The sequence below is a fragment of the Momordica charantia genome (genome assembly GCF_013281855.1).
Source record: "Momordica charantia cultivar OHB3-1 chromosome 3 unlocalized genomic scaffold, Mcharantia_2.0 BLBB01000003.1, whole genome shotgun sequence".
Lineage (NCBI taxonomy): Eukaryota > Viridiplantae > Streptophyta > Magnoliopsida > Cucurbitales > Cucurbitaceae > Momordica > Momordica charantia.
Genome location: NW_028275161.1, coordinates 13,398,551 through 13,409,045, shown reverse-complemented (window position 1 = coordinate 13,409,045; position 10,495 = coordinate 13,398,551).

The following is a 10,495-nucleotide window of genomic DNA, read 5'->3' as shown; positions in this document are numbered from 1 at the left end:
CTGGATCGCGACGGAAATCGAGCGGTGGGGGTTGGGTGCATCGAAAATCGATGGTGGAGGGTTGGGTGTTGCGAGATGGTGCTCGACGGCGAGTCTCTGGTGGCGACATTGGGCTCGACGACGACATGACTAGCGACAAAAAGACAAAGAAGAGAAGGAGTGGGAAGGTAGGGGAGATGAGAGTGGGAAGATGAATGGAAATGAAACCCTAATCAAAAAGTTAAAGGGAGGGAGAAAATCACTTGAATCAAGGAAGGATTAAAGAAAAAAAATCAAAAGAAGAGAAAAGGATAGAGAAAGGCACGTAAATCACGATGTAATTATAGAAAGAAATGGAAGGGTAGGAAGTGAGGAGAGAGACATGATGAGTAATTAATTACAAAAATTCAAAAACAGAGGGAACATGCTGTAAAAGTTTTTTTTTTTTAAACATCTATGGGTCGGTTTGGGCAGATTTACGGTAACTGACCGACCGACTCTACAAAACCAACCGACCACTAAATATGAGTACGACCGAACCACGTCGGTTCGGTCGGTGTCGATCGATCGAACCGGTTTGTGGACTACATCTATGCACCCCAACGTATATCAATGGTAAATTAGAAGCATATTAAGTATATATCAAATATATATAAGTGTTATATTAGTGGTAAATCATATATAAGAAGTTATATTAGTAGATATCACAGTTATATCAATGGTATATCATTTGTATATCAATGGTAAATTAGACACATATCAAATATATATCACAGATATATAAATGCTGTAACCGCGTCGTAAATCAATGGTTATTTTACGTATATACACTAAAGAAAAGACTACATTTGAGAATTGAGACGTGAGATGATTTTTTTTTCTTTCTTATGAACGTTTTCTGAATCATATTGTCCCTTCATTCTCTCTTTCCATTCAATTTTGAGCAGCAAACATGTAACATGGTTTCATTATTCATTTGCATATACAATATTGTGGCTACAACTACAAGTAGTACATTTAGAGCAACCATTATTGGTTGGTTCATTGGTCCATATGCCGAACGTAAATCACAAGGATTTCGAAGGAATGGGTTCAAATTCGTGATGGCCTCTACCTTCGAATTAATTTTCTATGTGTTTAGTAGTACATGCAAGACAGTAGATAAATCACTCCCAAAATCGCACACACCCTAATCTCCCGAGACTTAATCATGGTGAAATTCGCCTTTTTCTTGTTGAAAAATGATATATATGAAAAGTTAGAAAGGTATAATTCTACTCTTTTTTAAGTGAATTTTGGCCTCTCTACCCATAAATGGATGCATTCGATTGGATACCCTAACAATTAAAAAATTATAATGGCGTATTTTTTTTTAATATCATCCATTTTAATGGTGTTAAGTGGTGGTAAAAGTATTTGAAAATAGGGCTGTGAGGTAGATTCAAATAATACATAAAGCAATTAGCCACTCAGACACTAGTCATCAAATGGTCACAAGGTCCAAATTAGCTATAAACCCGAGCTTGGAACCTCACCTTGCTGCAGCCATCAAGACAACAAAATTAGGACAGAAATACAATTTGTTGATTGCTCACCTAACAGAACCTAAGAACTACAAAAGGCTCTCACAATCCCACACTGGCAAGAATATGCCATGAATGAGGAAATGGAGGAACTTAAACAAAATAATACTTGGAAAATCATGCCTAGGCCTCCTAACACCAATGTGGCTGGTTCTAAATGGATTTTCAAAACCAAATAAAGGAAGATGGCAAAATTGAAAGACACAAAACTCGATTGGTAGCTCAAGGCTACACACAAGTAGAGGGATTAGATTATGAAGAGACCTATAGCCCTGGCATAAAACTACAACCATTCGTCTAATCCTTACTGTTGCTATAAGTTCATGACAATCGCTTAGACAACTTGACATATAAAATGTCTTCTTACATGGTCATTTAAAGGAAGACGTATATATGGAACAGCCCTCTGGCCTGGTTTATACACCCTCAGTTATCCAATAATATATGCAAACTCAACAATTCCATTTATGAATTAAAACAAGCACCTAGAGCTTGGTTCGATAGATTATCTCATTTCTTACTTCATCTTGGGTTTATTTGTTCTACGTCTAATCCCTCCTTATTCATATTTAGAGAAAATTCTATCTTATTTCTTATGTTGATCTATGTAGATGATATCATTCCTACAGGCACTCATCTCGATAAAATTCAAGCCCACATCAACCAAATGGGTAGTGAATTTGCGCTGTGAACGATCTAGGACGATTAGGCTTCTTCTTAGGGATAGAAGTGCACTACAATTGCAAAGGACTCGCTCGAGAAATCCTACACAAAGCTAGAATGCTTGAAGCGGCACCCCTGGGAACTCTTATGGCAATACATATTGAACCTCAACCAAACGACAACACCATAGTTGATGCCAAAAAATATAGAAGTATTGTCGGATCACTCCAGTATCTCACGCTGACTTGCCCAGACATAGTGCATTCAGTCAACCGCGTGTGTCAACCACTACAAAAACCGATACTCAAGGACCTCCAAAATGTCAACATAATATTGGGATACCTCAATGGCACAATAGACTACGATATTACTTTTTACAAACTCAATTCCTTAAACTTATACGGTTTTTATGATGCAGATTGAGGCGATTGTCCAGACACTCGTTGTAGTACTACGGGCTTTTGTATCTCCCTAGGCTCCGATTGCATATCTTGGTTTTCAAAGAAGCAACCAAGCTAGATCCAATTTTGAAGCCGAATATCAAGCGATGCCACCACCACGATTGAGATAACGTGGATAGCATTCATATACAAGGAAATCGAACTATGACTCCTAAAGCACGTCAGCTCTATTGTGACAACACTAGGGCTCCCCACATGTCCATTAATCCTGTCTTTCTCGCTCGCACCAAATATATTGAAATGGACTATCATTTCGTACGAGAAAATATTTCACTTAGATCCTTAGTGACCAAGTATGTTCCTCGTCAAAGCAAGTAGCCGACATTTTCACTAAATATTTATCCAAACAATCATTCAAATACTTACGGAGCAAACTTATTGTTCGTTCAACCAGTAGTTTAATGATATTGGGTCATAAATTACTCAATCACCAAGCTAAGAATCACCGGATCATAAATGATATCTCTTCATAATTGTGCCAAATTCACATTGGCTTGATTTTGCAAATTATTTAGTCTTAAAGAAACTTCCTTCTTTACCAAGGCAAATCTTCATAATTATCAACCATTTTCCTTATCCAAGCCTTGAATTTTATTCCTTACCTTATTTGTTGAAGCAAGGACATTATGGTTTGGAATAATTGCTAACTTTTAGCTTCTTGCCTTCCAAGAACAACTTACCTTTATAGTTGCTTTCTTATATTTACTCTATAAGAAAATGATCTTTGTAACAAGTGTAAACATATTAATAAGCTACTGGAATGAGAATTTCGTTTTCTTGACTAATCATATTTTCCTTGACTCTTATTTTATAGATCTCGAGAGCAATTTTTAATAAAATGCCACTAATTAGTTCTTCTATTTAGTTTAGCTTATTCTTAGTTAGTTTCATTTAACCATTGAATGCATCTCACAATATTTGCATCGAATTATATTTTAGAAAGTTTTCAAAATCTAACTATTGAATGCATAATGATCAAATATTACAGCGTAAAAATATACTTTTGCTCCCTAAAATTAAAGTTTAATATTTATTTGGTCGCTAAAGTTTTAAAATGACATTTCAGTCTTTGAAATTTGAGAAAACCTGCACAATGGTCCATGAGCTCATTTTGATCCCTAATAATGCTATTTTGTTTTACACCACAGAAAGGACCACAGGTGAGAATTGAGACATGAGGCAATTTTCTTTCTTTTATTTTATTTTATTATGAACCTGTAATAGATGAAGCTGATGGAAGCAAATATTGATTATTTCCCACAAAGATATCTTAGCTATTGCATTTCCTCCGTGATTAATTCCATGGAGGAAATATATCTCATTTAGAGTTGTTGGGAAAATTTACTCACCAATAATATTTTCTCCTTCCACAGTTCGTCAATGAAAACTAAATCACACACAATACTAAGAAAAATAAGGAAAGCACAGAAAACGACACAAGAAATTTATACTGGTTTACCCCAACTATGGCGACGTCCAGTCTTCTGTAACAACGGATTCTACTATGATTTTGGGATAAATACAATGCACCTCACAAACACTCTACAAAGCTCTCTCTAGATGCCACAACAATGGCCACCTAGCTTCTAAGCACTACGGCAATGAAAAACTCACTAACCTTAAGAGAACGTGCTGCCGGCGATGTTCTACAAATCCCTTGTTCTCCTTTTTCCTTCTCTGCCAACAAGCTATTGGCCGCCCAAAAAATAAAACCACCAGCCGCCACTCCCTTCTTGGTTTCTTCTTAACACACGGCCAAACCTAAATTAGTGATTGAGAGAATAACGTCTTTTTTTTTCTTTTCATTCTTTCTTCCCCATTGTTTTGTCTTCAATCCCAACATTAGTGATTGAGAGAATAACGGGATCCTTCAAAGAAGGAAGGTAACTAACCTTCAATCACCAACGGATATATCTTAGATGGAAATTTTGTAACCTTATTGACTCATTCTATTTACCATCTAACTCTCCATATCAGTAGGAAAACTGATTTAATGCTATTTTGCTCGCCGTTGGACTCAATCTTAGGCTCCAATAAACAGCTTGCAAATTTCCTCTTATTCCTTTTTTTATCTTTCATGTACTGCTACATAGATCAAACAATTGTACTGATATTGGGTCAAGTAAATGAAACTTGCATTTTACAAAAATTAGTTGGCTTGAATCTCTTTTAGAACCTATATCTTGAATCCCATTGTACATTAATTATTTGCATTCAATTTTGAATGGCAAACATGTAATGTGGTCCCATTATTCATTTGCATTCAACACTGTGCATTCGTTCATATGCCAATGTAAATCACAAGAATTAAAAGGAACGGGTTCAAACTCATAATGGTCACCCACCTAAAAATTAATTAATTTCTATGTGTTTAGTAGTACATGCAGGACAGTGGATAAACCACTCCTAAAATCGCACACACTCCAAATCTCTCCAAACTTTTTTTTTAAAGGAAATCTCCGCAAACTTTACCATGGTGGAATTCGCCTTGTTACCATTCAAAGTTTATATATATGAAAAGTTAGAAAGGTATAATTTTACTCTTTTCTAAGTAAACTTTAGCCCCTATACCTAAGTAATGGGAAATTGATATTGTGTTGGATAACCTACTAATTATAAAATTCTAATGGCATTAATTTTTTTTGTAGTATCATTCATTTTAATAGTGTTGGTATTAATATTCATGGGGTTTCATCTCAAAACAAATTGACAAGGAAAAGAGTAGTCTATGTCTATTATAAACCTTTATTAGATTCATTCTCTTCTCAATGTGTGAGATCGTGCTAGTAAAAGGGTGTTTGAAGTTTATTTCAAAATCATTCTTGTTAAGGATCCCATATTGAAAAGGAAAGAGACTTTACAATGGTTTATAATAGAATGAGTTACTCCTCTCATCGTTAATTGGTTTTGAGATGGAAGTTCATGAATATTAAAAAAAAATTTAAAAAAAGGTTGAATTGTACTCTGTAACAATCCTGGCGAAAGGATCTCTTTGACTTTTTCTTTTTTGTTTATTTTTTAACCTTTTCTATTTATATTACTTCAAATTTATGATTTTAATTCAGAAATACTAATGAAGTTGTTAAAAATTGCTTCAAGGATAACTTAAATAGAAGAATAAATTAATGAAAATTGAAGAACGAAGAATACTAAAAATATATATGTAAGCGAATTTATAAATCAACTAAGCTATAGATAGATTATTACGCAACACTACACATTGATTTCTTTCATTTGTACGCTAAAAAGAGACCTCACTTGATATTAATGTATTAAATTTTCGTCGACATTTCAATTGACATTTTCACATGTTCATGGATTCTACATCGGCATAAGGGGAGAATCTCATGTAACTACTATAAAATCTGATTGGTTGTATAATATACAAGTGTTTTGTGGATCAAATTTATACTAGAAATGCTTTTGGACAAAGCACTTTATTTATCATTTGTTTTACAAACATTACACTAAAAATCTAATGCTTTTTAGTAAAAGCTTTTTTTTTTCATCGAGTCTAACATGTACTTAACCTACTTGATTAGTAATTTATTTTTGTTATAGAAAAGTGACTCATTGAAATGTTGATATGTTGAACCATTTCACGACCTCCTAAAATTACTATTCTAAAATTCGTATATGATGTGTTTTCTTTTTAATTTAATGATTCTCAAGATTTAATTAAAAACTTGGATGAAACCCGAATTCAAAATAGCGACCAAATAAAAAAAGTAAATAAAAAGAAAGATTAGGGACAAAATCATGTATTTGTTTAGCTTTATAAAACAAGGAAAAAGAAAAATATTTGAAAATAGGACCATGAGGTAGAGTGAAATAATAAAGAAATGTTTATATAATTTAAGGAAAAAACTTCGCTCCTTATCGGTGAGGAGCATTGTGCTCCTTACCCTCACGTGGTCCTATAAAAACAAGACAAGTGTTGGTGGTTGCTTTTTTTTAATTATTTTATTAAATCTCATCATCCGATCAAAATCTCCCCAAATCTGAATTCTTTTTTTAGATTAGTTGGACGACTTTTCCCATTTTTTCTCTCTTGCTACAACTATGAACAACAAATTGCAGAAAGTTTCCATCTAAAATTAGAAGATAGTAAGGCACAGAACAAAAGATAGAAGAGAAATGTTATGCAATTTAAACAGATTCATTTTTCATTCCATAAACTTGAGTTGCATAAAGTTTAAAAACAAAGTGGAGATGTAGAAAATTGAAAAAAAAATGAGGTTACACTACTCTTCTTCAAGTTGAGAAGAAAATGAAGAAGAGGAGAGAAAAAGAAGGGAGTGAGAAGTTGTACGAAGAGAGAGAAAAGGGAGAAAAGTTGTCCAACCAATCTCAAAAATAATTCAAAGAGATATGAGAAGATTTCGATGAGATGTTGAGATTTAATAAAATAATTAAAAAAAAACCAACCACCAACTATTGTTTTGTTTTTATAGGACCACGTGAGGATAATGAGCCGAAGTTTTTTTCCTAATGGCATTAAAGCTGCTGTTTTCGGGAACCCCACCAGTCACCCTCACAGGAACACGTTCTAAATTCCCTCTTCTTTTTTTTTTTTGTGATAGGCTTCGCACTCACCAGTATTATTTGAGTGGCCGTAAACAATTTCTCCCCCCCAGCAACTATTATGATTTTATAAGGGTAGATATGGGGATTTGTTTTTGTGTAATTTTGATAAAGTCCAGGGGCTGAACCGTAAAAAGCCATTATCCAATGGAAGCTGTATAAATAAGCTCAAGGTACTCCCAATTTCTTCACGAAATAAAAGCTTAGTGTAGTAACAATGAAATTGTTTTCTGCTCCTCTCTTTTTCGTTGTGCTGCTTCCAGCAATGGTGGCGGCAGCAGCTGCAGTCGAGCCGCCCTCTCATGCAAAAGGCGCCTATGAACCGATCAAAGATGTGAATGCCTCATTCATTCAGGAAATCGGAAGGTATGCATGTATTGAGTACAACAGGATAAACGAGAAGAAACCTGAGTTTACACCACATGTATACCAGAAAGTGGTGAAGGGGGAACAACAGGTGGTGGGTGGAATGAACTACAGGCTCGCATTAATGGTCACAGTCAACAAACAAAGTCAATATTATCAGGCCATCGTGTATGACAGGTCATGGGAGAGCCACAGAGAACTTACATCTTTCCGTCGCCTCTTGCAGAATTGACCACCTTGAATGCCCCCAGTCATTCTACTGCCTGCTACTGCTACTCGCCACCAACAAATAAAAAGGGTTTCATGGCCTTCTACATGCTACCCTCTTCAACTTTCTACGTTTATTGTATCTCTATCTTTCCAATCATTTTATCTTGAATCTCTATTGAGTTTGCTTTTATATAACTATGTGTTGCACTCTTTTATATATGTTCTCCAACTTAATTAAGGGTTTGTAGTTTTTACATTTTAGTAATCTTGATGGCATGACAATCACCAACAAACTCAAAATCTTGAACGGATGCGTTATGCTAAATTTAATCCCATATTGACATCGTTAGCTATGGCCATGGCACTTAGTGCCTGAGTTGACATAAGAAGTAAAACCGTTTAATTTAGGAAGGATGCGCCTGGCGCCTGGTATTGTGTCTTGTGTCGTTTTGAGTTAAGCTGTAGTAGAAGTGAATTTTAATTCTTCCTAGAACAATCATTTTTCCACTCATTTCGTTCATAAAAATAATTGCCCATCAAACATTTCACTAATTCAAATTTTTTTAAAGAACCATCCAATTTAGAGGAGGTTTGCCTAGCGTCTGGTATTGTATTTTATGAAGTTTTCAGTTAAATTAAAGTTTTTATATTTCGTGTAAACAAAATAATTTTTGGAGTTTTATAAAACTAATTTGACGAGGAATTTCGTGTATTTATGGCATTAAAAAAAAACTATAAAGAGAACATTACTCCAACCTTAAAACTTAAATACTTCAAAATTTTCTAACTTTTTTTTCTCTCATTATTCTCACAGTTTCCTTCAATATTATCAACAATTTTCACTTTGAGGTTAATTGTTGCTATCAATAATGACTTCATTGTCGTTATATAATCAACTACTACTACAATTTGTCACAATTTGTCTAAGTTGTGATTCCATTAATCGCCCCAAAAAAAGTAAATAAAAATGGTAGAAACAAGATGAACAACTATATAAAATGAAAAAAAAAAACAGCTAGAAATAAATACCAAGAACCAAAAAAAAAAAAGATTTTTATTCGATCATTTGTTAAAAAAAAAAAAGAGAAAAAATTGATGACATATTATTTATTACATGTAATTTAATTAAATTGATTTACTCATTTATAATTAATTAATTTCTTCATTTATTTAATACATTTAATTTTAAAAAAATTAATACATTTTAGAAGAGAGAATAAAGACAAAATATACACGGTAGAAACTTGGGAGTAGGGATAAAATATTATAGCAACCTGGGGAGTAAAATAGTATTTACTGTAGCAAATCCAAATTTATAAAAGTGTGAGCAAACGCCGGTTAACAAACCCTACTCCACATTTTGAAAATGGAGAACCAAATACCGCGCCTTAAGTTTTTTTTTTCTTTTTTCACCTTTTTATATCTATATCTCTCCAAATATTAGGATTTTAATTGAGAAATGGTTATGAATCGTTAAAAATTACTCGAAACATAGCTTAAATAGAAGAATAAATTGGTGAAAATTGAAGAATGAAGAATACTAAAAATATATAGGTAAGCAAATTTATAAATCAACTAAGTTATAGATAGGTTATTACGCAACACAGAGTGACAAGTTGTTGCATTTTTATGTTAAGGACCTCGCATTTCAATTACATTTTCACATGTCCACAGGTATTAGATTCCCACATTTCAATTGACATTTTCACATGTCCCATAGATTTGACATCGACACGGAGAGTGAATCTCACATAATTACTAAAAAATTTGATTGACTCTATATTCATTTGTGGATCAAATATATACTACAAGTGCATTTTGGTGGAGCACTTTATTTATGATTCTCTCCGCTATAAACTAGGATCTCATATTAATAAAAGAAGAGACGTTGCATAGGTTTATAATAAATATGGGTTGCTCATCTCATTGTCAATTGGTTTTGAGATGGAACCACATGAATATTAATATGGTATCAGAGCCCAAAACGCTCAAACGAGCATCTAGTCTAAAAATGAAATCCGACCAAGATCGATGAGCCAAAATTTGTTGTAATTAACATCCATTTTAATGGTGTCAAGCGGTAGTAAAAAGATGTTTTATGTTTATTTCAAATAATTCTTTCTAGTAAAAGTAATCTAATTATATGTACTTTCATAAAATAAAAAATAAAAAAAGTTCGAAGGCTACTCTGTAAGTTCTGTTGAATGCTTTTTGAGTAAATACCATATACAACAGCCGACTAAAACCGACCGAATTAATGTTGGTCCATCAGAAAAATATCCCCAAACATATCAAAACCGACCAACATAGGTATAATTTTAAAATGTATATATTTATAATTTATCTTTTATTATTTTATACATTATCTCTCATTTTTCTATTCTCTTCTTTTTCGTCTTTCGTCTTTAGTCCCCCTTTAAGTTTTAGATGAAGAGTGTGTTTAGGAGTGATTTTGGCATGACCAAAATCTTTTTTTGTTGGGTGTGTTTTAGATTAAGGGTGTGTTTAGTTGAACCAACAGTAAGTTTGCCCCATAAGTCTTTGAATGATTGTTTGGATAAAGATTTAGTGAAAATGTCGACTACTTGGAACATACTTGGTGACTAAGGATCAAAGTGCAATCTTTTCTTGAACGAAATGGTAGTCCAT